Source organism: Mus musculus, chromosome 10 (genome assembly GCF_000001635.26).
Source record: "Mus musculus strain C57BL/6J chromosome 10, GRCm38.p6 C57BL/6J".
NCBI classification, from domain to species: Eukaryota; Metazoa; Chordata; class Mammalia; order Rodentia; family Muridae; genus Mus; species Mus musculus.
In genome coordinates, this window is record NC_000076.6 from 25,351,514 (window position 1) to 25,377,818 (window position 26,305).

Genomic DNA, 26,305 nt, shown 5'->3' on the forward strand with positions numbered 1-26,305 from the left:
GAGATGAGGAATACTTTTGAGGCTTGCCCCAAAGACTCATGGCTAATAATGATTGTTTTACCTTTTTGAAGCCCGACAAAACTCCACCAAAGGGTGGCCATGACAGTGTCTTCTACTGGGATATTTGAATGATGTCTTGGTTGCTTATCTTGAACTGGGATTGTCTGAATGTAAGCTTGAGAATATACGAGTCAGTCACACTAGAAAACTGTATTATTAGGTCTTCCTGTCTGTGTTCCATGCAAAACAAGGGCTGATTTTTTTCAACCCAGAGCCCCTACAGTGTGTTTCTGTGGCTTAAGCCAGGTACTCAGAGGCACACATATAAATTGCTAATATAGTAATAGTATAGACCAGCTTTCTTCCCAAGCCTGTGGACTTAGTAAGGCCATTGGGAAGATCATGTGTACACTGCTTGTCTACACTGCTTGTCTACATTGCTTGTCTACACTACTTGTCTGGTTTTGCTGCTGATGGTACTCACATTTGAGGCTGTTGGTACTTGGATGAGGTAACTCTCAGGTCTAGTACCTGAATTTCTATAGTTTTTGGTCTGGGTCAGTCCTTTGCCTGTTATTGTTTGGTTTAGGGATACCCAGTTATTATTACTGGTCTGTTTTCCTGAGGATGAACGCCTGCCCTTGAACCATAGCCTGGTAATTTCAGCAGTGTTTCAACCTTCCTGCATTGCTGAGAACCTCCTATTTAGGACTTTGCCCAAATGCCCCTCCCCTCCCTGTTAGGTTTCCTTGCTTGCATTGGCCACCTGTTGTTTGCTAATATCTCCCATCCTGTTTCTTTACAATCTTCAAATTCTCGGAACACATATTCCTCTCAAGTCTGCCAGGTCCTCACTGAGTCTGCTTGTCCTAATGAATGTTGTACACCTGGACATAGTGTTTGCAGCTGGCAGTCACAGCACTTGAGAGACTGAGGCAGGAAGATCATGAATCTGAAGTTAGACTGGGCAATACAGTCAAAGAGTGTCTCAAAAAGAAAAAAAAATAGAAAAAGAAAGAAAGAAGAAAAGAAAAAAAGGGAGAAGAATGAGTAAAAAGAAAAAAGCAAGCGGGCTGGAGAGAGGACCTGTGAAAACACTGGCTGTTTTTCTATCTTTTCCAGAGGTTCCAGGTATGTTTCTAACCCCCCATGGCAGCCCACAGTGTCTGTAACACCAGTTCCAGGAGACCCAGTGTTTTTTCCTGACCTCCATAGATGCCTTTTCCTGATTTCCATAGGCACCAGGCACACATGTGATACATAGATATATGTGCAGGCAAAACACCAATACACATTCAATAAAATAATTAACTAGTTAATAAAGCAAATACGCACACATGAAAACAACTGAATGTTAGTTGTTGCTATAGACTTCTTTCTGAATGTAATCTTAAAAAATAACCCAGTACAAATGTTTAAAGCCCTGGGTTCCATCCCCAGCACCACATGAGATGGTTGTGGCTGCTCGTGCCTGCAATTCCAGCACTTATATGGTGGTGGTGGAACCAAATGGTTCTAGGATCTTAGTCCAAGACCTGATACCCTGAAATTATTACTGGAGAAAAGTAGGGGCTATGCCTTGACTTACATAAACATGTAAGGACTTTCTGGATAGGACTTAGTAGTGCAGGGATTAAATCCAACAATTGATAAGTGGGACCTCAGGACATTAAAGCAAAGCAAAACAAAACAATAACATCTGTACAGTAAAAGTCAACAGCAACCAAGCAAAGAGGCAGCCTATAGAATGTGGGAAAAAAATCTTTGTCAGCTACATGTCTCATAAAGTGTTAACATCCAGAACATACAAAGAACTAAAAGCAACTCAGCAAGACAAATAATTTGTTGGAACTAATTGCATGGAACTGAACAGAGAGGCGTTTTGTTTTTGTTTTTGTTTTTTTAAATGACTTAGGAACTATTTACAAAAACTTTGACACCCTTAGCCCCAAGGAAAATGCAAATTAACTACTTTGAGATTTTTATCTTATCCTAATGGTTAAGATAAAAAATGGAATTTAATTTAGATTTTTAGAATTTAATGAAAATGAAGACACGTCATACCAAAACGTATGGGACACCATGAAATCAGTGGTAAGAGGAAATCTGGTAGCTCTAAGTCCCTCTTAAAACAAAACAAAACAAAACAAACAAACAAACAAAAAACCAACTGGATAGAGCTTACACTAGCAGCTTGATAGCACACCTGAAAGCTCTAGAACAAAAAGAAGCAAATACACCCAAGAGGAGTAGAGGGCAGGAAATAATCAAAGTCAGGGCTGAAATCAACCAAATAGAAACAAAAAGAACTATACAACGAATCAACAAAACCAGGAGCTGGTTCTTTGAGAAAATCAACAGAGAGACAGTATCCAAATTAACAAAATCAGAAATGAAAAGGGAGACATAACAATGAAATATATCTTAAAATAGCTATCTGTTTATTGAATATCAACAGTTAAACATATTAAAATTGTGTTCTACAACCAAACAAAACCACACAAATGACAACAAATTCTGCCCTGGATGTGGGGGAAAGGGGACACTTAGTCACCATTGATAGGAGTACAAAGTGTGGGAATCAGTTGGGCTTATTCAGAAATGCAGATCTACCATGTGCCAGGCTATGCTGGTCCTGGGCAGATTCCCAAGGACTCCAGCTTGTTACTCCAGGCTCAGTATTGCTCTACTCAGAATAGCCAGGGAATGAAAACAGCCTAGATGTCGGAAAACTAACGAAGAAAGGGTGAAAATTTACGTAATGGAACACTACTCACCTGTTAAGGAAAATAAAATGAAGTTTGCAGGAAAAGACACAGGAAAGAATATTTTCCTGAAATAAACACAGGTGAAAGGATGATATACCAAACACATGCAAAGACCCGTGATGAAGGAGTATAAATATGACCCCACAGACAAAGGGAGAAGAGCACTGAGCCTTGGTTTAGTTTTCTCTGCCTCACCGTGCCTCGATTAACGGCATGTGTATATTGGTTTGCCTTATGTAGTGTTATTGATCTCCACTAGACATTGATCTGCTCCTGAGGTTGCAGACTGGCAGTGTCTTTAGGATTGAACGACAGCTGCTGGTTCATGTGTGGTGTCTGCCTGCCAAGAGGGCTGGCTGGTCTGCAGCTGCCGAGTCGAATTTGGTGTTTGTTATGGGACTGAACTGCTGCCAAAGAAGATCAAGCTTGCCCTAAAGAAGAACAGGTCCACTTCCTCCATATCCTAATAACTTTCTTATTACCTCTTCTGTGTGGTGGGCCAGAGGAGAGATTAAATGTTCATTAAAAGTAGGTTGCAAAAAATGTATGCCTACATCCTATAATATGTGGGGCAACATTTCTCCCAAGCACAACTGACTATTAAACAAAAGGCACTGTGCCACCTCTCTGTCACCTCTGAGTTGTCAGTGCCGTCCCATAGACTCTCAAACACTGCACTCTATTACCATAGCTCTTCATTACTGTTTTAGTTTACTGTCCTGTTGCTGTAACAAACGCTGTGACCAAAAGTAGCATGAGAAAAGAATTTTTCTTTTCTTTTTTTCAGATTGTACTTCCATGTAATCACTGAGAGAAGTCAGGACAGGAACTAGGTTAGGAACTTAGAAGCAAGAATTGTAGTAGAGACCATGGAGGAATCCTGCTTACTAGATAGCTCTCTGATTCATGATCAACTGGCTCAGGACCACTTGCCTAAGGCTGTACTCCACTGGGCTGAGTCAATACAGATGTGGTCATAGGACACGGTGATCTGGGCAGTTCTTTAATTAAGGTTCCCTCTTCTTAGGTTCCTGGGCTATACTGATAAAAACTAACTAGGACAATTAATTACCCTTCAGAATTTGATGCTAAGACTCCACTGCTTCATAGGACACAGAGAAATCAAACTGGTACCAGTCTGGAAGCTCAGCCCTATTGCTTAGTAAGTGGCCCTTAGTCCGAGTGTAAACCGTGGCAGGACTAAGTGCACTCAGGAGCTTTAAGAAGATGAAAAAGACAGTCCACAAGGCTAGCGAGATAGATGACTGGTGGTTAAAAGTATTGGCTGCTGCTTCCAGAAGACCTGGGTTCAATTCCCGGTAGCTATCGGCAGCTTACAACTACTTGTAACTCCCCTCCTTGTGGATTTGCTACCTCTTCCTGACCCCTGTGGGCACTGCATGCACATGCTACCCAGGCATCCACGCAGGCAGAACAGCCATACACATACAATTAAAAATAGGAAACATTTTTCTTTGAAAGGAGAGAGGCTGTGGGGAATGCAGCGGAAGAAATAGGATGGAGAGAGAGGCACCACAAGCTTCTGCGACTCTTTGAATAGTCCTGATCCATTGTCCACAGTGAAGGATCTGACATGGTTCCCTGCAAGCCAGTGAGACGATACATAGATCCTAGGCCAGGGCGGTGGCTGTTTCTCTGGCTTTTGGGCAGGCGAGTCAGATTTCTGTTAAACATCTGTTGTGCCCCCGATTTGCCCTTGCCTATATAAACATAGCCTAATTGGCTAGAAAGCTGTATATTAGCTTATGTAATAAACAATAAAGTTAGATCTGAACTCTGATGCTGGTCTTCGGAGTCTGAATCCTGGGCACAGTTGTGGACTCTGCCTCCATTTACCCCCTATTTCCTGTTCCCTGTTCCCACAGAGGCCATGGTTTTGAGAGAGAAAAGCCATGGTGGGAGATTAGGGGAGGAGTTTGAGGGAGGGAATGAGGTGTGGTTTTGATCAAAGATTATTTATGGATATTGAAATTCCCAAAGCCAGCATCTTGGCCTCTCCCCCCTCCCCCCTCACACATACACACACAAAGGTAATAGCTTTTTAATAACATTAAATCATTTCTTCAAGTCAAATCTTTTTGGCTCCCACATAGAAGCACTTATGGATATAATTATCTTATTAATATCCTTTAAAAGTGACACAGGGCTGGGTACAACGGCACATGCCTGTACTTCCTCTGACTTGTAAAAAATGGAGCCAACCTTTGCTACAAGCAGACTCCACGGCCAGCATCAGCTCCTGTCTCCACTTAGCTTTCTATGGCTATGATAAAGCATACCAAGAGCAAAAGAAAAACAGAGAGGAAATAATTTTTCTGTTTATGCTTTCACATCAGAGTCTATCAATGAAGGAAGTCAGGGTAAAAACCTGAATTCCTTTTTCCTTCTCTTTTCCTTCTCTTTTCCTTCTCTTTTCCTTCTCTTTTCCTTCTCTTTTCCTTTCCCTTTCCCTTTCCCTCTTCTCTTCTCCCCTCCCCTCCCCTCCTCTCTCTCTCTCTCTCTCTCTCTCTCTCTCTCTCTCTCTCTGAGACAGGGTTTCTCTGCACAGCCCTGGATGTCCTGTATATAGACCTAGAGAGCTCTGCCTGTCTCTGCCTCCAGAGTGCTGACATTAAAGATACATGCCACCTTCAGGCTATGGCCTGTTTTCTTATAGCACTCAGGACCACAAGCCCAGGGATGACCCTGCACATGACCAGGGCCCTCCCATATCAGTCATCAATCAAGAAAATGCACCACAGGCTTGCAAACAGGCTAATCTGATGGAGGCATTTTCTCAATTGAGATCCCCTTTCCTAAAATGACCCTAGCTCTTGTCAAGTTGACATAAAACCATCAAGAAAAGCTACGTAAGAGCTTGATACCTTGTCTCAGCATCTCTTCCTGAACAACAACAACAACAACAACAACAAAGCATGTAGAAATGACTCACAGTGTGCAGCAGAGAATACTATATAAGAATCTTTTTTATAATAACATTATATTCTATTATTTATACATATGTTCATTTTACAAGTTTGCATTGGTATTTTAAAAATCATTCATCTGTATTTGAAACCCCAAGAAGAGTGTCAATTGTCCTATCATCTTTGGTCTTCTTCCTTTTGAGGCAGGCTTTCCCTCTGAACTTAGTCCTTTTGTGTTTTGGCCTAGGCTACTTGTCTGCAAGCTTCACTCATCCCTTAATGTTGACCCCAAAGTGCTAGGGTTATAAGCACCTGCAGTACTATACCTGGCTGCTACCTGGATGTTGGCTTCTGATTTCAGGTCCTCATCAAGCCACCTTTGGGACTATGTGGATCAAGGTTTTATGGGCCCCAAACTTACGTATTGAACTCAGGTTCAACACTGTGGTATGAACCTGCACTGTAGTCTTAGCTACATGTGGTAGGAATATCACTTGAGCCCAGGAACTCTAGGCAAGTGTGGTTGTCTTAGTCAGGGTTTCTATTCCTGCACAAGCATAATGACCAAGAAGCAAGTTGGGGAGGAAAGGGTTTATTCAGTTTACACTTCCATACTGCTGTTCATCACCAAGGAAGTCAAGACTGGAACTCAAGCAGGTCAGGAAGCAGGAGCTGATGCAGAGGCCATGGAGGGATGTTATTGGCTTGCTCAGCCTGCCTTCTTATAGAACCCAGGACTACCAGCCCAGGGATGACGCCACCCACAATAAGCCCTCCCCCTTGATCACTAATTGAAAAAATGCCTTACAGCTGGGTCTCATGGAGGCATTTCCTCGAGGGAGGCTCCTTTCTCTGTGGTAATTCCAGCTTGAGTCAAGTTGACACACCAAACCAGCCAGTACATGATCAACATGGTGAACATCTGTCTCAAACAAAAATGAAATATGTCTTATTCTTAGTATGGAATCCAAATTACAGATATTTAATTTCAATGTCTTGGAAAGTACTGGATCTTGAAGTTTGGTTTATGGGAGCTGCCTCTGTGGACCAGGTCTTAATTATTTCCCTGAAGGTCTTGGGTTGAAAGGCTTGGTCCCCAGTTAATGATACTGTGGGGAGGTGGGAACTTTTGCATGTGAGACCTAGTTGGAGGAGGTTAGGTCACTGGGTATATGTCAGTGGAAGGTATATTAGGACCTCAGTCTCTCAATTCTTGCTTCTCAGATTCCATGAGGTAGTTTGCTCAATGTGGTCCCTGCCGTGATACCTTGCCACCCATTCAAAGTAAAGGACTGGGTGACCAAGGACAGAAGCCTATGGCGCCATGAGGAAATCTCTTCAAAGTTATCTGTTTCAGGCATTTCCTCATAGCAACAGAAAAGCAACACCAATTATTCCAAGCCTTCTTTATGCTAGAAATGTATGTAATCAGGATTCCAGTATTCATTAAACAGCTTATCAAACTCTCCTTGTGTTCTTAGCGTCTGGGACTGAAGTCAACTAAGTCAACTCAAGTTCCTGACACACAACAAATGCTATTATAGCAATAATTTTATTATTTACAAGGATGATTCTAGCAAGTAATTTATTTCCCCAACTCTTTTCTTTTTGATGTAGGTACCCTTTTCATAGCGAGGAACCAGCTGATAAAACACCTGCATGTGTGCCATTACCTGGGAAGTATCCACACGCAAGGCATTGCTACTGATGGTTAATTTGATCTTGCTAATTTTACAATGTTTAGGAAGGAAATTGGCAGAGGTGAATCATTAAAGATTTTATTAGAGGTGGGAGGAAGCAAATGACTAGAAGAACACAGGGTGGGGTTGAAGATGCTGGAGGCAGTGGGCTGCCACTCTGACAGCTTGACATGCAATGCTCAGAAAAGATGAAATAAGTAGAAGAGATTGAGGTCTAATTGTACTAATGTGTAAAACTTACCACTATCTATCTATCTATCTATATCATTCATATATATAATATATACATATCACGTGTGTGTATTTTTTTATTTTAATTTTTTGTCACTGCCTTATCCCCATTATACTTTGCAAGCTAGGTTCTCAATTCTCTGCCGGGAGATATCCTGACTAGTAAGGCTGAGCATCAAAGCGCCTCTCCTCCACAGGGTTTACCCAATCTCTCCTGCCTCTCCCACAGGAAGAATAAATGGATTCTTTTCAAGCCTATCCTGTGAAAGCACTTCTTTCACTGCAGACTGAGGGGGGACCCGGCTTTCCTTATTCGGTTTCCTGGACCTGCTCTACCGTCTACCACGAAAAAGGCATCCAGTGAAGGTTTGGTTAGTGAAAGCACTCCGAAGAAAGAACTTTTCGAAGTTGAGAGGGCATTTAAGGCCAAGATACTCAGAAAGAACGCCTCGCACACGTGCACTGGCTGTCATTATCTCCAGGGTCGCTCCGAGGGCGAAACGCACCCCTGCGGCGGGGCACTGGGCCCGAGAGCCGCGCGAACCCCTCGGGAAGGCCCCCCTCCCACGCCAGCAGGCGCCGGGGGCGTGGCTTTGGCCGTGGGGCGTGGCCTGCCCGCGGGGGTTTCCGCGCCCGGGGCGTGCCGGGCGGGGGACGAGGGCGGGGCTTCCGCCAGGAGGGGGCGGGGCTTGCGCGGAGAGTTCTCTGACGGCCCCAGTCAGGGAATTTCAATTTGAAACCCAGAGGAGGGTGGAGGCGGCGGGTGCGGAGGGCCGGCGGCGTCCGAGGCTGGAACGGGACGCGTTCCCGGGGCGAGCAAGCTCGAGAGGGGCGGTGTCCGGGTAAGGAGGCGAGCGGGCTGCGGAGTGGCGGGCGGGGTCCTGACACGCTGCAGGCGGGAAGCGGACCCCGGCAGGAAGCCCGGACGGCCATCCCGGGCGGGGGAGGGGGCGGCCGCGGGCCCGTCTCTCTCCTTCCCGGGCGGGGACCGCGGCGGCGTCCCCGGGCTCTCGCGCCCCGGCCCTGCCGAGGCGTGCGGCTCCATCCTGGGTGCCGGGGGCTCGCCGCGCCCTCTCTCCCGAGGGTCGCCAGACGCGGGCCCGCGGCGCGCGTGGGCTCTGCGGGAGTCGGGGAGGGAGCGCGCCCCGCCAGCCACCCAGCCCCACGCGCGCCGCAGGTCGGGCCAACGCGGGCGACCCTCTGTCCCCGCCGCCCACTGTGCGGTCTGGAGCTGAGGACAGACACCCTCGCACGTTTTCTGCGGCGAGCCTTCCAGCTCGGACACCAGGCCATCCGCCCCCGATGGCTTCTTTTTCTCGGCGCTGGCAGCTGAGGGGTGGGAGCAGTTTAGGTGAGCTGCAGGTCAGGGGCTACGAGGAGGAAATAACCGAGTCGGTGGCGTTGAGGTTGGCATCTCGGGATCCCCCATCCTCAACCCCAGACGTCTGCGGTGGACGTTAGTCATTAAATGTCCCCAGACGCCAGCCTCAGGCGGGGCCAAGTTTTATTTATTTATTTGGGGTGAAGTTAGAAGAGCGCCCTCTTCCCCCGGTGTCTTATTTTGGGGAGTGGTCTCCGTGGAGCTTCCTTACAAAATGAGGAAGCCCTTCAGAAAATCTGTCACCTGAACAGCTGTCCCTGATTTTTAAGGTTCCTGGGAGAGTGGTAGGCACGGTGGCATCTAGGGGAGTTGTACTTACATTTCCTCCTTTGGGAATCAAGATTCTCTCTGTTTCTTGAACTTTGTTGCATGTGAAATGTGGGGTGTGCAGGGCAGTATGTTCTTGTTTCTGTGATTAGCTACAAAACAAAACAAAAACGGTCTCAGTTTTCTCCACTCATTTTTCTTCAGTCCTTCCTGTCTGTCTTTCTTCTTTTCTTTTCTTTTCTTCTCTCTCTCTCTCTCTCTCTCTCTCTCTTTCTTTCTTTCTTTCTTTCTTTCTTTCTTTCTTTCTTTCTTTCTTTCTTTCTTTCTTTCTGGGAGTTCATTATCTCTGTATTCTTCATTGCCTTATCACGCTGCATTAGCAACATTTTAGTCTACCCTGTCAGACATTCCCGTGGATTTGAGGAAAACTCGATCCGTTTCTTGGCTGTGGGAGATGAAGTTTAGAAGTTGCAGTGCTTGTACAGGTTTTCCTGTGCTATTCAGTTTGTTTGCAGGCTCCTGCTGTGAGAAATCTGGTTTGTCTTGCAGCCCCTGGTGGGCTGCCTTGCAATGTTATCCTGGATCTTGGTAGGCACCAGCAGCCCCCTCAGGTTGCTAGTTTGACATAACTTTGAGAGAGAGAAAGGCTATGTCACCTGTTAGGGCTAGGGCGATCATTTCAATAATTTGGTTTGAGAGCCACCATCAAACCTCAGAGGTCTTTGTACCCTTTGGAGAGCTGGAGGAGTTGAAGTAGTGGTGTGAAGTTTGCCCAGTTTAATCCTATTCTGTGTTCTCCACTTCTGAGGCAGAATTCCCATTGAAGTCAGCAGTGGTCTTGCTTGCAAACTGCCTATTGAGAACAAGAGGCTGCTCATTAACAGGAGAGGACGGTCCCCTCTCCTTTAAAACAATCCCCTGTAAGAAGGATCTAGTCCTAACAGTTCTTCACTCATTTACCTCTAGTAGAAGTAGGACACTGTGTGCAAGAAAAAAAAAAAGTGTGGCTGGATTGAGCCATCAGCTCTCTTGAAGTCTAATGAGAGGGAGACTGTTAAAAGGAATCCAAAGCTCAGCTGTTATTTAACGCCGTGCAATAGATTTTCAGTGATACGTTTCTGTGTAAGAAATGTAAGCTGCTGTGGGATGTTTTACGGTAACTGATTATGGATCTTTAAAATCCGAATTCTTAGGTCCAATTAGAAAGAAGCCCATTTGGAGCTTTCCAGGAACGGATGCCCACCCCCACCCCAAAATAACTGCAGACAGAAAAATAAGGGACCTCGGAAGTTTGCTATACCTGGAGACACGGCTTTAGGACATTTTGTTTGTGTGCATTTCATGTAACGTGTGAGTCTGGGCGAGAGGGACCGTGTTTAGGTTTGTGAGGACTCAGCTGACCTGAGTTGGTGAGCCTGGCATCTTCTGCTTTTTAATGTAATGTTCTTGGGGTTTACTTCTTTCAAATTACCAGTTCTAAAGAATCGAGTTTAGAAAACCTAGCCAGTGACCAGAATGTAAAAAATAGACATTAAAAAAATCAGAACCATATCCACATGGGCTTACCCAACCACATACTTTCAACTAAAAATAGTCACGACGAGAAGGCAGCCCTCAACTAAAATAGTTATTGGTAAATTTTCTCCATAACTAGCAGTTCTGTGTAGTTCCCCTTAGCATTTAGTTGTGCTCTGAATCGTCACCCTGTAATGCTGTGGCCGGTGACCTGCAGAGGCTGTATCTTTGCCATATTATTTAGGAATGCGGGGCTCATATTTTACATAGTGGGAGGTTTGATTTTTGTTTCCTTTCCACAGTAAAGCAAGGGCTTTTTCTTTCCTTGGACTGAGATAGCTGTGGGTAAACATTCTTGAAAAATATGAATTGCTAGTTGATTTTTTTCTTTTTTCAATAAGGCAGCAGAAGTTTGTGGAGCTCGTTCTCACCGAGCGCACGGCACGGGCACGTTGCTTCTCTGAAGTGTTTATTGGAGGAGACAGAGGAAATGTGCCTCTTCCCTCCGCCCCACCTTTATTTAGAAACATTTGCTTTTGCTTGTTTGTTTTTTGTTTTGTTTTGTTTTCTCTCCAGATTAGAGTTGCTGTATCTAACCACTGGGTACTCTCACAGATTTAAAAGCCTCAAGTCAATGTTTATTCTGGCTTCCATAGTCAGCAAATACTAGCCAAACCCTAATTCACTGCTCTTTTATAGAATCTTGGAATCTCAGGGCTGAACTTTTAAGAGTCAGCAAATCTACTCTTAGCTCTGTTCCTTTCCCCTTCCCACACAAACATCTCTAGCTTCTTTGGAAGACCTGAATAAATAGGGGCTTGTATGATTCCTTCACAGATTGTAGACAGAGCATCCTTGGGGAGTACTATGTTTTAGCAGTAACTTAATATTCATAAGATTTCTATCATTTGTCTCTCTGGGCAGTGTCCCAAACTAAAATCTAAGATTGAATGACTGCTGTGTATCATTAACTAACGGACATGGCCACTATAGCACCTATTAGTAGTGTAGTTGCTGAGAGGTCACAAGTAAGCTAGAAATGAAATAGGAAAACTATCTAATAAATCTTGAAAAAATTAATAGTTATAACTTTTTGAGGGTAGTTTTTTTTTACAAAGTACATGTATTTTGTATGAGATAGAAGGGAATACACATACACACCACATATTTACAGTATATCTGATAGATGGTGAATCAGTAGTAGAAAATTAATTCACGGAACCTTTTTTGTATATTTTTAAAGGTTGACTTTTTATGTGTGTGATTATGTTGCCTGCACGTATGTATGTGTACCATGTGGGTGCCTGATGTCCACACAGACCAAACGAGGGTGCTGCTTCTGTTGGAACTGGAGTTACGGGCAGTTGTAAGCTCTGTAGGTAATGGAAATCAAATCTGGATTCTCTGCAAGATCAGCAAGTGCTCTTTAACTGCCGAGCAGTCTTTCCAACCTTCTTGAGTATATTTTTAATTCCTTTAATTCCAGCACTTGGGAAGCAGGGGCCAGCAGATTACTGTGAGTTCAAGGTCAGCTTGGTCTATGTTGTGAATTTCGGGACAATCAGGGCTATGTAGAAAGGTCTTGTCTTCAAAACAAAACAAAGCAAACAATAAACAACAACAACAACAAAACAAAACAAAAATAAAACCCCCAACCAGCTAACCAAATAAAATTCCAAAAAACCAAAACAACAACAAAGCCCAGAGTTTCATATAGTTTAGAATGGTGCATATCCTTCTGTGTAGCTGAGGTTGGCTTTGAACTTCTGGTCCTCTAGTTTCTAGTTGCTAGGATTCCAGTTGTGTGCTTTGAAAACTTGAGACAACTTTATAGAGGTTGGTTGTAGCTCATGTAGAAACATCATGTAAATAATAAAGAGGACTGACTTTTGAAACAGCGCTGGACACAGTTCCCCCTTGTTCTTATCATTGGGTCTGGGATGGGTGTAGGGGCTTAGATGGGCGTTTTTCATGTTTACGATTGTAAATCATCTGTACATGGTTTTCCTGGTTTGAATAGCATTTATTATAACTAGAATTTTTGTAAAAAATGAGAGGTTTTCTGAGTTTTCTTTTTTTAACAAAAAAGAAAACTTTTTATTTGAGTTTTCATCTCAAATCCCAAGTCAGATCTTTATAGACTCTCAGTGCCTTCATACTTCTTCTGGGTTTCCCTCTCAAATGGGCCTTGAGTTAATTTTACATGCTTAGTGACGTTAAGTATGCTTCGTTCAGATAACTGATTTTTTTTTTTTACATTTTAACATTTTTTTTTCATTTAGCACCCTTTAAGATGAACTAAAAAATGGCACGTAGGTTCATCTACCATCCAGGCATGTTGGGTGTCCAGGTCTCTGGATGAGCTTTGCAGCTGACTCCATCAGGGTTTTACAGCAGTGTCTAGTTCACCCATTGTTCCACAGTGTGTGTGCCTACATCTCAGCAGTGTGAAGGTATGCAGATGTGAGTTATATTTGCTACTGTTCTTTGCCCTCCATCCCCCATTATCCAAAGAGGCTACTTTTTAAGAATAGACACACACACACACACACACACACACACACACACACACCCTCCACTCTTGGGGGACTTGGTCAGAAGTGCTTAGACAATTTAATTTATACTCTTGATGTGAGGCTCGAGAGCTTAGTGAGAATGTGTTGCTTGGGGTGTGCCTTGGACTGTGGTAAGAAGAGCGCTTCTGTTTGTGTTTGAGTGAGTGCAGGGAAGAGGTTGAGAGGTAAGGGGGACATAGAGAAAGACAAAATAGGAATATGAGAATATTTGGGTGATGAGAAGAGGCTTCAAATTGCTGATCTAATTCAGCAGTTATTTTTAAGTAATAATTACTGTTGTATGAAACAAGCTTTCGTGTAGACGAGGAGGCTGACCTTGAATGTGGTGTGTGGCCAAGGAGGACCTTGAGCATCCAGTTTATGTGGTGCTGGGGTCTGACCCAGAGCGCACACTCTATAGCTGAGTTGCATCCCAGACCTAACCTTAAATGTTGGCGATGAGGAAGTCAGAGTCTGCAGAGACACTATTTCCTTATCTCTCCTTTTGTTGTAAGGTTGTACTTTGTCACTGTTGTTTTTTTCCCCTCTGCCCGCTGTACTTACTTCCTTTCCATTGGATTCTCCAGTCCGATCCCTCTATGCTGTTGTCAAGATGAAACCGAGTTCTGATATTCAATCTTATCCACTTGTATTGTTACCTGTGAGTTTAATGCCTGCTTTTGTTTCCTCAGAAGTTTCTTGAAGTAGAACTGTAATTAGAGAAGGCCACTAACATGTCCATGCTGGGTGCTGTTGGCTAGGCTGACATTTTGCCAGGGACTTTGGGCAAAATATTTTACAAAGCCATTTCTTTAATGGTGTGTGTGTGTGTGTGTGTGTGTGTGAGTGTGCATGAGTGAAAATCGTACCTATTTCATAGAATGATACGAGAATTAAATGAGCCAGTGTTTATAGAATGCTTCACGTAGTGCCTGGCATCTGTGAGAGTTGTTTGCTCGGTTATGAAAAGAGCTAGTGTGTTGCTTGTGGTAAGCACATTTTCTGCAGTTGTCAGGAACCAGTTATCTGTGTGGAAGCAGAGTCTGATATGGGGCTGGGATTTTTTATACTTTGAATGCCTTTTAAAAACTATTTTTAGTACAGTATCTTTAGAATTTTCATTCTGTTCTGTGACCCCTGTTCTCGCCTATTTTTAAAAAATAATGCAGGACGTGCCCTGTATATGGTGGTTCTCTTGGGACCTGGTTTCAACAAGACGGGAAGAATGTAGTCTTTTTGTGGTGTTGCTAGAGGTAACGGGTCCTGAGTCTGAAGGGCCCTGTGTTGTCTCTCAAGTTCTCTTCTCTGTAGTTGAAGTAGTTGTTGAAATAAGGCTCTTAGTAAGTGGGTGTTTTACTGGTTGTTTAAGCTCTGGCAAACAACACACTAAAACCTAACCTTTATAGATCCAGTACCTTGTATTATATGTGAAATAAACCTGCAGGCGTATATTCCCCCAGTGTAGTGTTTAATTTTAAAGGATCTGCCAGTATTATGAGACCAGAAGTCTAATATAAATGCTTTTATTTTGGGTGGGAAACTTGGAGGACAGTGATTAATACTGGTTCCATTTGCCTCTACTGGGAGGACCATCAGCCCGACAGAGCTTGCGTTATTTTTTTATGATAACTCTTTTGACTCAGTTTCCCTATTTCCTTTTCATGTTACCTTTAGAGCAGTGGTTCTTAGCCTTCCTAATGCTGTGACCCACATGTTGAGGTGACCCCAACCATTAAATTATTTTGTTGCTACTTCATATCTATAACTTTGCTACTGTTATGAATCGGACTGTAAATATCTGATGTGCAGGCTCTGGGAATCTCTACCCACAGGCTAAGAAACTCTTCTCTAGACTGCTTCATTTGTATCGTGTGAACCAACTATTGGATTGATTCCTTTATTAAACAGTGGTTGAACTGACGATAGATGAGGCTGTGTGACCTTACAGCGAATGTTGCTTACAGTAGGGCTTTCCTTCCTATTGGGCCTCTCCCTCTGTGAAGTGTCACTTGTGAGTCACTATCAGGGTCATGGTTGATCAGCGTCCCCTGTGCAGTAAGCCCTCAGACATGGTGTTGAATGGTTCCTTTTCTGGTTTGGTTCTAGACTTCCTCATTTACTGTTCAACAATTTGCTCATCCTCTAAAGCTTACTTTTAGACTTCCTTAGCCCACGACTGAGCCTGATTTATCTGTTGTTTAGCTTTTTAAAGTGATGCTTTTCATTTCATCCTTTGCACCAGCCCATCAGTTCAGACTGTAAAGCAGTCTGTAAAACAGTTTGTCATGTGGTCTTAGGAAGTGCAGAGTTCGTGAGAAAAGAGAGGAGGTGGAGACCAGCAGTGCTGATTTACCTTCAAATGCCGAGAAAGAACAGGGGTCACATGACTTACAAAGGATAGAGAAGACAGTGTGTATACCATACAGGAATGCTCACAAAACAGGGCTGACAACCTCTTGTATCTCTGGACACAGTGAGCTAATTATCTGGTTATTTGGTCATTTTGATCATTACCAGATGTCATAGTCAAAGACCGGAGCAACCAAAGTTCACCCTTTGAGGCAGCAGCTTGATATGGGGTTAAGTCTTATTTTCTGTATCTTCTACATTTTCAAAAACAACTTTTCCTGAGACAAGGTCTCCTGCATCCCAGGACCACCATGCAGCCTGACATGAACTTGAGTCTCTCTTCCTCCTGCTTCCACCTTTCAAGTGTTGAGGACACAGGGCTTCAGGAGCTACCAGCCCTGATTTACGTGGGCCACCCTGGGAAAACCTCAGTGTTGTTTTGTGATTTTTTTTTTTTTTTAATTTTGAGACAGGGTCTCTCTGTGTAGCCCAAGCTGTCCTGGAACTCACTCTGTAGACCAGGTTGGCCTCGAACTCAGAAATCTGCCTGCCTCTGCCTCCCAAATGCTGGGATTCAAGGCATGCGCCACCACGGCCCGGCGTTTTGTGATTTTTGTTTCATTGTCAGTTTTAGATGACAATACTCTTTTATAATGTTCATTGGAATGCCATCATTACACTGAACGTTTCTTAAAGCTACCAAGTTGTCTGTCAGCATTGAAGTCTTGATTCCCAATTTCTTTCTTTTTAAAATTGGTTTGTATTTAAGCGCATGTTTGTGTGTGTGCCTGCATGCTAGTGTGTGCACAGTGCTTGTGGGGTCTCTGGAGGTCAGAAGATGTTGTAAAATTTCCCTGGAGCTGGAGTTACAGGTGACTGTGTACTGCCTAATATAGTCTCTCTGATCCAAACTGAGGTGCTGTGTAAGAGCAGGAAGTTCTGCTAACTGCTGAGCCATCTCTTCAGCCCCATGGTCTTTAACGCTCTTAAGTGTCAATTTTTAAAGTGGGAGGCTTTGAGACAGGGGCTCACTATGTAGCCCACATTGGCTTCAAATTCCTTTTGTAGTTCAGTCTGGTCTCACATTCTTTTATGTAGCCCAAGATGGCCTTGAACTTGTGATTTTCCTGCTTCCCAAATCAACTTTGAGATTATAGGTATATACCCACCATACCCAAGTGTCAATTTAATCAATGTCATTTTAAAAACGTGTATTTTATGTGTATGAGTGTTTTACCTGCATTGTCTGTGCCTCATGCGTTCTTGGTCCTTGTGGAGGCTGGAAGAGGATGTTGGTTTCCCTGGAACTAGAGTTACAGACAGTAGTCACCCACTGTGTGAACTGGGAATAGAACCTCGCTTCTCTGCACGAGTAGCACGTGCTCTTAACCATTAATCTTTCCAATCTTTCAAGTGCCAGTTATTGAAAAAACTTTCTTTGTATGAAGATGCAGTTAAGATTTGTACATGCAGTTAGTCTTTGTAGCCCTTAAGATTTAGTTATCTCTTTATTTCTTATTTTTCCTTTCAGTATATTTTGTTGAAGAAACATAATTGATTGTCCCATGTACTAAACACAGTGTGAATTTTGCTCTTTTCATCCCTGTGGTGTGCTTAACCTATTCCTGTACCCTGTATTCTCATTGATCTCGAAACATGACCCAGTTCCCTCCCTCTTTCCTATTTCTGTGAGATTATTCCATAGGTGTAGGCTTGTATTCAATATCTTTTATTGAATTTTGACTTTACCTTTATTTTGTGTGTGGGTGTACCACAGGGCATTGTGGAGGTTCGAGGACAGCTCATGGGAGTTAAGTCCTGAGGGTTTTAGGGATGAACCCAGACCCTTAGGCTTGGTTGCAAGCACCTTTACCCACTGAGCCATATTCCTCGTCTGTGGCCATCAGGCTTTTGATGCTGTCACAGCACAGATGGGTTCATTCAGTCTTAGGGGCTGCCTTCTTTTGATTATGTACATAATGGAGGTGTCAGCCACAATCAGTAACGGTGTGTTAGAAAAGAAAGAGAAGCAAGCCTTAGAAAACCAAACCCAAAAGAAGGAAGGCTGTTTGGACTGTATTTATACATGTTAGTGTGGTATGCAGTTCACTTTACAGATGAAGGTCACGGCACCCAGTGGACGTGTTGGCTGAATGTTAGTTTTGCCCACGGGGGAATGTTAGTTTTGCCCACGGGGGCCGGTAGTTATGTAAGTTATTTGATGCTGCGCCTAAGAACTGGACTTCATTTTGGAGGTCGTTGGCATCTTGAGCATCTGGCTTTTGTAGGAGATAGGCTTGCTTTCCTGGCTTGCTTTGGGCCCCCTCGTTTCTACTCTACTGTGTGATCTCCCCCCCCCCCCCCCCCCCCCCACTGAGTTTCTCTGTGTAGCCCTGGCTGTCCTGGAACTCACTCTGTAGACCAGGCTGGCCTCGAACTCAGAAATCTACCTGCCTCTGCCTCCCAAGTGCTGCAGTTAAAGGCATGCGCCACCACTGCCCGGCTTACTGTGCGATCTTGAAGCACTGAGTAACAAGTCTACCATGACTGAGCACTGCTTTGGGTTGTGCGATTCTTGTGATTGAAACAGGGCCTCATGCTCTGCCAGGGCCCCACAGAGCTAAGCTCCTGCTCAAGTGGAGAATGACCTCTTGCCTGTCAGGCACCGCTCCTCATCTGCTCCTCCGACATCAGCGAGACGTGCCAGAGTAGAAAGCCTAAGGATCAAGTGTGGCTTTCTCCCTCTCCCAACCAGCTTCTTCCTTCATGTGGTTTTACACGTGTGCTATTTAATTTACAGTGGAAATGGCACTCCCTGGAGGACTTTGGCATGCTGTAGGGATACAGGGGAAACAGTGGGCAGGCCAGTGCCCAAACTCTGATATCCGTCAGCTTCCCAGTGGCCGCTACTTTCAATATTTCTGGTTTTGTTTTTGGTGTGTTTGGTCTCTAAGAAACATAACTATCTTGTTTCTTGAGTTGAAGAAAATGATGAAATAGTTTTCATTTTATTATTTGTTAAAGTCTTTTGTATTTTCTAAGGGAACAGGACATGCTGGGAGTCAAGAACTTGGTCCCACAGACATTTAACAGCCACTGTCTGGTTGCTTGGGTTCATGTGGAGGGTTTTTGTGCATCAAAAGTTGTTTTAGTTGATGTTTCATCGTGGGAACACTTGAGAAGCCTATGCAGTCTTGCTAATGTCTCTTCCCTCCAGTTTCTTGTACATATAAATGATATAGCTACTTACTTTACGTTTTGATTAGAGTTAGCTTATTTTAATCGCTTCTCATAAGACGCATACTCTCTTTCCCAGTCTTTAACTAGAGAGGAGCCATGTAAAGTGCGTTGGTTAGGCCTGCAAAGATAGTGTTAAACAGTCTTATGTTTCATCCTGAAGACGGTTTTGCTTTTGTCTCATCTGCCTGGTGTTTGTGGTATCAGCCTTTAGTTCAGCTGTGTTAGAAGCTATAAAGTTCCTGCCGTTAGGCTCAAACATAAAACCATTTCTCAGTTCCATCTTACGCTCGTGTGTGTGTGTGTGTGTGTGTGTGTGTGTGTGTGTGCGCACATGTGAGTGTGCACATGTGTGCAGGTCTATATCTATGTACATAGAAGCAGAGCTAGTGTGACGCCTGGCGTAGGGGTGGCAGTATGGCCAGGCTGCCTAGGAAGAGCCAATGGCTACAAGTCTGTGCTTTATTTTAACTTGCCCAGTGGGTTTCAGAAGTTTATAAATTCCAACTCTCTATTTTTTTTTCTGTGAGAAGATAGTGCAGGTTCTAAATAGTACAGTGTCTCCCTGAACTATAACAATGACTGAGGCGTTGTGTAGACTCCTTTTAACCCTTTGACTGCATATGCAGATGTAGAATTGTTTCTAACTCTTATTTCATTTCTATTACTTAGCCAAACTTGGAAGCAGATACACATTTTAAAGTGATTTAGAGACAGACATTAAATTTAATACAGGATTTGGAAAAATTATAACATGGGTGCACAAATTACTGAAGCTAAAAGAGATGCATGCCTATAATTCGAGATGGAGGCAGAATTCAAAGTCATTTTTCTGCTTCGTAGCATGTTCTAAGTTAGCTTTGGCTACAGGAGGTCCTGTCTCAAATCAAAACAAGACCTGGAGCTGGAGAGATGTCTTAGATGTTTAGAGGACTGGCTGCTTTAAGAAGACCGGGGTTTGATTCCCAGCTGCTCAAATGGCAGCTTACAAATGTCTGTAACTCCAGTTATAGAAGATCTGACACCCTCACGTGGGCAAAATATCAACACACCTAAATAAAAGAAAGAATCCAACAAAACCAAACCCTTCAAAGAGTCCCACTGGGTAGGTTCCAAGGAAGATGTCTCTGCCAGTGCTTTTTTATGCAGTCCTTTTTCCTCTTGGTAACATATAAAGCTATGTGGTGACTGTGGTGGGCTTCTCTTTCCCTTCTCTTCTTCCACAGGCTCTCCCTGGCAGTTCAGCTCTTCTGGCTCAGTCTTCTTAGTGCTGGGATTATGTGTGTACCTAGCATGCTGCTTGCTTGCTTTCTTTCTTGCTTTCTTTCTTTCTTAAAAATATATATGTATACATATATATCTGTTAAAGTTATTTTTTTCCAACAAAAATCTCTAGAACATTTTGTCATTCTACTTTTAAGATTTTTTTTTTTTTTTAAAGTTCTGTTCGTAGCTCTGACAACTAAGAAAGGCAAGCCAGGAAGAGGTTAAATGGAAGCACTCAGCAGTTTAGTAATGGCAGCCAGCCTGGCCAGGCTCCTGTGTTCCGTGGTTTCTTCTCTATTCTACTCCTCTGCTCGTAATAAAGTAGCTAATTGGAGTTTTCTTGGAGACCCAGGAAGCCTGCCAAGTTTTGTAGGTAAAGGGATGTCCTGTAGCTTTTAAATATTTGCATCATGAGCCCTGAAGGTAGACAGACTTCCAAATATAGCTCAATAAATGTGTCAAGGTTTTGAAATACTGCTAAAAAAAACCCAAGGAAGTCTGGTACTGTGGGGGTTATTGGAAAATGATGCCAAGTGCTTTCAGAAGTGTTTGCAAAGCAGATGTGGCCCTGGTGGTATCTAGACATACAGTGTGCAGAGTCAGCGGAGGCTTTGGGAGACTCTATTTGTTATGATAATCCTTTGTGTCTTCCTGGTACTCTCTTGTTGAAAGCAGCTAACTGAAAATCTTCCTGGAGACGTTTCCTTTCATTCACTTCTCTTAATGAAGAAAAGAAAAACTTTCTCCCTCCATAAAATAAATAAAAAAAATATATAGGAAAACTTAAAGAGTGTCAAGTAATGAGTTGAGCCTGTCTAAAAAAGAAGTCAAGATTTTCCTCTGCACTTGTAGCCGGAACTGTCTTTGGATCATGGCCATTAAAATTAACATCAGTAAAGCTCGTGGCTTCACTTTCCTAGTGCCAAGCGTGTCTGTTTTAAATTAGGCGCATATGGGATTGTGAAAACACTGGTTTCTCTCCCAGGGCCCCACCCTAACACTGGAAGCAGGACGAGGTCTGTGGAGGGCATTTCCTAACGTCTGCAGCCCTGAAAAGGACTATGGATTGGTACATGTTTGGTGTAGGTGTGGCAGCTGCTTTCGTGATGCCAGTTCACTTTTATCTTGGTGCTGTGAGCTTAGGATAAAAGACTGTAGTGTGGATTCTAGACCGTTCTATAGCTTGGGACCTGTGTGTCAATTGCTTTGTGTAACATACAGGGCAGCAGTGGAAGATGGTTGTATTTAAGACTTTTCTTTGTATATGTGTATGTAATTTATTGAAGCCATGTGTGTGTGTGTGTGTGCATGTGTATCTGCTGCTCTTTTTTATTTTGAAATTCGTTCCTACCATACCATTATTCGTTACAGAAAACAGAAGTCTTTCTACAGAGACAGACCCTCATGTCATGCAGGCTGGCCTGTAGCTGAGGCTGGCTTTGAACCTCTTGTTCTGTGTTCAGTTCTCCAGTGCTGGGATTTAAGACCTGAGCTGACATGGCCTCCTCTGCCTCCCTTTGTACTTGGTTTGCAGAGTTTATAGGATGCTCCTCAGTAGAACAGTAGTAAAGAGTAACGTGCGCACGCGTGCTATGCGGAAAGCGAGCCCCTCATGTGTATTTCGCCTCTATTCCTTGATGCTCACTGCACCCACCCATAATATTTTGAAGCAGATCCTAAACAGTATATAATTTCCTGTGTAAGTAATGTGAGAGCCCTGTTATGTACTACACGGTGTCTGAGGTTCGTGTTTCCAACTGATTGGTTTTTGTGTAAGTCGTTCATTTATATCATACTTAGTTGTCATGTATTTGAGATAAATATTGAGTAGTGTTTTGTCACTGCGAGCAGATTTGTGTGAATGTAGCATTGTGTGTGCTGTCGCCAGTACTAGCAATGAAACACACTACAGTACATCAGTAAGCTGTGACAGAAAAATTCTGAATGATCACTAAGTTAGAGCAGAAGAGATCTAATTGTAGTATATTTTTATCTTTGAGAGAGGGTCTCAGTGTAGCTCTGGCTGTCCTTGAAGTTACTACGTAGATCTGGCTGACCTTAAACTTACAGAAGTCCTTTTGCTTATGCCCCCTGAGTACTGAGATCATACCTGGCCGTTAGTGTATTTTTAAGGTAATGTTTATGTATATGCATATTTTTCCTGTCTCCAACTTGAGTTTATTTTAGATTTTTCCTTTTTCTTCCTTTCTTCCATTCTGCCCTTTGTTATTTTATGGTTTTTTTGTGAGAACTAAAACAAGTGAGATATTTTTCTTTCTGTTGGGAAAGTTGTTAGGCTTCTGTTTGAACTGCAGTGTGGGGACAGTGTACCACTTCAAACATTGACCATGCTCTGGCTTAGAAGCAGCAGAGCCGTGGTAGAGTCTCTAATGCTGCAGTGCTTTCCTTACCTGGTAAGTGGGATTTTTATATTGGAACTAGTTTACATTTAAGTTACATGAGGTTATAACCTCTTAGTAAAGGTGTCAGATTATAAAGCATCGATAATACATGTGTGCCTGGCTTTGAACTTTGACTTAGGTTTACTGCTGAATCCTGGTAGTAGCTCAGCTTGGTAGAAACTGGTTTTTATAGGAGCAATCCTACAGTTGAGGCCCTTCAAGTTTCAGGAACTTACTTTAATTAACAGAATAACGTTATATTCTCAAATCTTCTATTCTAAACACTGCCCTGTATATTGATAAGAATATGGAAACTCCTTCAGACCTGTTTGTATCTGCACTCTTTGCCCCTCCCTCCCCCCAGCCAGGACTGCTTTACTGCATTTGGGAGTAATTTGCTCACCAGAGGAGTTTCACTCAGTAACTTGAAAGCAGTTGCTAAGATTGTGCTCCAGTTTTGTGCCTAGTCTGAATTATGGCTGGCAAGGAACTCTGGAAGCCTGTGGAGGGTTGTTGGTGACATGTCTGCATCTATCTTTTCTGAAGGGAGGGTCTTATTAGCACTCAGTTCTCCTGCCTCAGCTCATAAGTGCTGGGATTACAAGCATCCAAAGTCTACCTTTAAAGTAGATTTTTAAAAAAGGTTCGCATACAAGGTAATGCATTTCATTGTGTCTTTTCATGCAAACATATAATGGTACTTTGTTCTTATTCTCACTCCCTTCTGCTTCTTAGAAAATAATTAGCTGTTTTCACTGTGAAGCGTAATGGCTTTGTAGACAATTTTATTTAAGCACCTTGACTACATACTGTCTTCATTCAATGTGTCATGAACTCACCCTACTCTCTTCCTCATTCCAGCCTCTTCTCCCTTTTCTCTGTATGTGTGTGTGTGTGTGTGTAAAATCCTGACTCACTTATAGTAAAATTCTGTATTCAAGAGAAACATGATAAATCATTTTTGTCCCTCACTTATAGTAAAATTCTGTATTCAAGAGAAACATGATAAATCATTTTTGTCACCCCCCCCCCTTTGAGCCCACCCCTGCCTCTGAGATGGAGTGGGGATTCCATTTGGAATGCTGAGATGTCACAGAGGCCCTGGTGAAGGCGATAGTTGAAGGAAGGCAGCAGTGGATGGAGAGATCCTGTCTTGGACTGAGGGCTTCGGCAAGTGTATTGCTGGAGCGCAGGGTGCTTGGCCAGTGCTGGAGTCATTCACAGAAGTTCGTCCTGAGTCCTTAGAGTTTTCACAGAACAGGTAATTAGACACTGTCTCTCACCACTTTCTTCTGCAAGGAGAAGGTAAACCCATGACTGTAGCCCCATGTTCCAGTCCCAGGGCAGCGATTATGGAGGACAGTGCTGGGCGAGGGCATTGCTTTAATGTCTGTTTTCTCTTCGGTGGCTCAGGGTGGTGAAAATAGTCCTAATTCATACGGTTGGGACTCATTAATTTATCTCTGTAGTGAAAGTGATTTTAAAATGTCCTTATTAAAAATAGGTGAAAGATTTTGGTAAAATATTTGATGATATCATTATAGCAACTTTGGAAGAATGAGCGGAAAGCAGTTTGGTGGTAGCTGAAATCTTAGTGTTGACCATCTCTGATTCAATATAATTTTCCCACTAATGGATTTGTTTGTTTGTTTGTTTGTTTGTTTGTTTATTTGGAGTTTTTTGAGAAAGGGTTTCCCAGTGTGTAGCCCTGGCTGTCACAGAACTCACTATATAGACCTGGGAGGCCTTGAAATCAGAGATCCAACTGCCTCTGCCTCTGGGATTAAATGCATGTACCAGTACTGCCTGGCTCCCACTAGGATTTTTATTTTACATTTTATTATTGTACCTACTTTTGAGATAAAGTCTCACTGTATACCCCAGTAGCTTGCTGTGTAGAGCATGCTGGTTTTGAAGTGTTAGAGATCCTCTTGTCTCTCCCCCTAGTGCTGACATTAAACGTACACGCCACCATGCCCAGCATTAACGTCTATTTTTTAACTGATACATAACATAAAAATTGGGCTGTGTATGTATCTCTGCGAGTAGTGCTTGCCCAATGTGGGGATGGTATTCTGGATTCAGTCCTCAGCATCATGTGAACAAGTGAGGTGGGGCAGGTTGCTATTCCACAGAGGTGGAGGCACGAGACTCATGAGTTCAAGGCCAGACTACACGAGGTTCTGTCTCCTTGAAGTAAAACAACCCCAGAAAGAGGTTGAATTGTGATTTTTCATGTGATATTTAGATACATGTGTATGTTTTGTAATAAGTTGTATTCAGTATATCTCAAACATTTCTTTATGGTGAAACATTTAAATTCTGTTCTTTAAGCTTTTGAAAATAATACAGCATGTTATTATGACCTCACTGCTTCTTTGCTGTTATGAATAGTGATCTTGCCCCACCCTTCCCTCCAGTGTGTGTGTGTTTTCCCCTACCATCTGGGCTCCAGGGACTGGCTGCAGTTTGTTAGGCTCGGCAGCAGGTGCCTATACCTGCTGAGCCATCTCCCTACTGGCCCACGGATGTCAATTTGAAATACTGATTCAGTCTCCTCTGGATTGTAGAAGTTTATAGGGAAACTTCAGAAGTTGTGTACATTGCTGTGTTTCAAAGTAGATGAACAACACAAACTTTGCTAGAAGTGAGTTGTTGTTTCCCCAGTTATAAATTCCGTGAAGACACTTTAGTATGAAGTGAGAATTATCCTGGTACAACTTCCATACCTTATTCTTCCTACCCCATTCCTTTTCTGGTCTAGAATTATCACTGTGATCATCATTATTATTGAGAGAGAGAGAGTTTGGACACTCGTGTGTGTCACAGCCTGGACTTGAAGATCAGAGGACAACTTTTGCAGTCTTCCCCTTCCACCCTTGGTCCCAGGATTTGAATGTGTATTATCAGGCTCACATAGAAAGGGCTCCACCCACAGGCCACCTCACTGGCTCTACTCTCCTTGGTTTTATTTCAGTTTAGTTTTTTACAAGATTATGCCTGTTCCTTCCAAACTTCTATAAAAAATTATTTTCATTTTATTGTATGTGTATGAATGTTTTGCCTGCATATATGTCTGTGTACCACATACATACCTGGTATCTGTGGAAGTCAGAAGGCAGCACCAGATCCCATGACTGCCTTGGGTCACCATGTGAGCTGGTACTGGGAATCTAATGTGGGTCCTCTGGAAGAGCAGCCAATACCATTTACAATTCTTTATTTTAAGAAAGGGAAGGTACATTTTGGCTCCTAGTTCACGTATACAGTCGTCATGGCAGCAGGAGCATTTCATCCTTAGTCAGGAAGCAAAGAGGATGGATGCTTGTGGTCAGCTTGCTAAGCACGTCATGGTTTGTATTAGGCTTGGAGTAGGGCGTAGCACCATTAGGGGGTGTGGCCTTGTTGGAGTGGGTGTGTCACTGTGGGCGTGGGCTTTAAGACCCTCGTTCTAGTTGCCTGGAAACCAGTATTCTGCTAGCAGAAAGAAGATGAAGATGTAGAACCTCAGCTCCTCCTCCACCATGTCTGCCTGGATGCTGCCATGATCCTGCCTTGATGATAACGGACTGAACCTCTGAACCTGTAAGCCAGCCTCAAGTAAATGTTGTCTTTATAAGAGTTGCCTTGGTCATGGTGTCTGATCACAGGAGTAAAACCCTAACTAAGACACTCTGTTTTATGCAGTTTAGGATCCCAGCCTATAA

General features: G+C 43.2%; 1 protein-coding gene across 16 annotated transcripts in view; it reads left to right on the top strand.

Annotated features, from left to right (window-relative positions):
• The first annotated feature begins 8,268 nt into the window (after positions 1-8,268).
• Epb41l2 (erythrocyte membrane protein band 4.1 like 2) overlaps positions 8,269-26,305 on the top strand; it is a 163,738-nt gene continuing 145,701 nt past the window's right edge. For 11 of the 16 annotated variants that reach the window (XR_001779454.2, XM_006512506.2, XM_006512513.2 and 8 more), the window contains exon 1: positions 8,269-8,468. The gene's annotated coding sequence lies outside the window, so the exon portion shown is untranslated. The remainder of the gene's footprint in view (positions 8,469-26,305) is intronic. The other 5 variants (NM_001199265.1, NM_001358753.1, NM_001358751.1 and 2 more) reach the window with 1 other exon arrangement.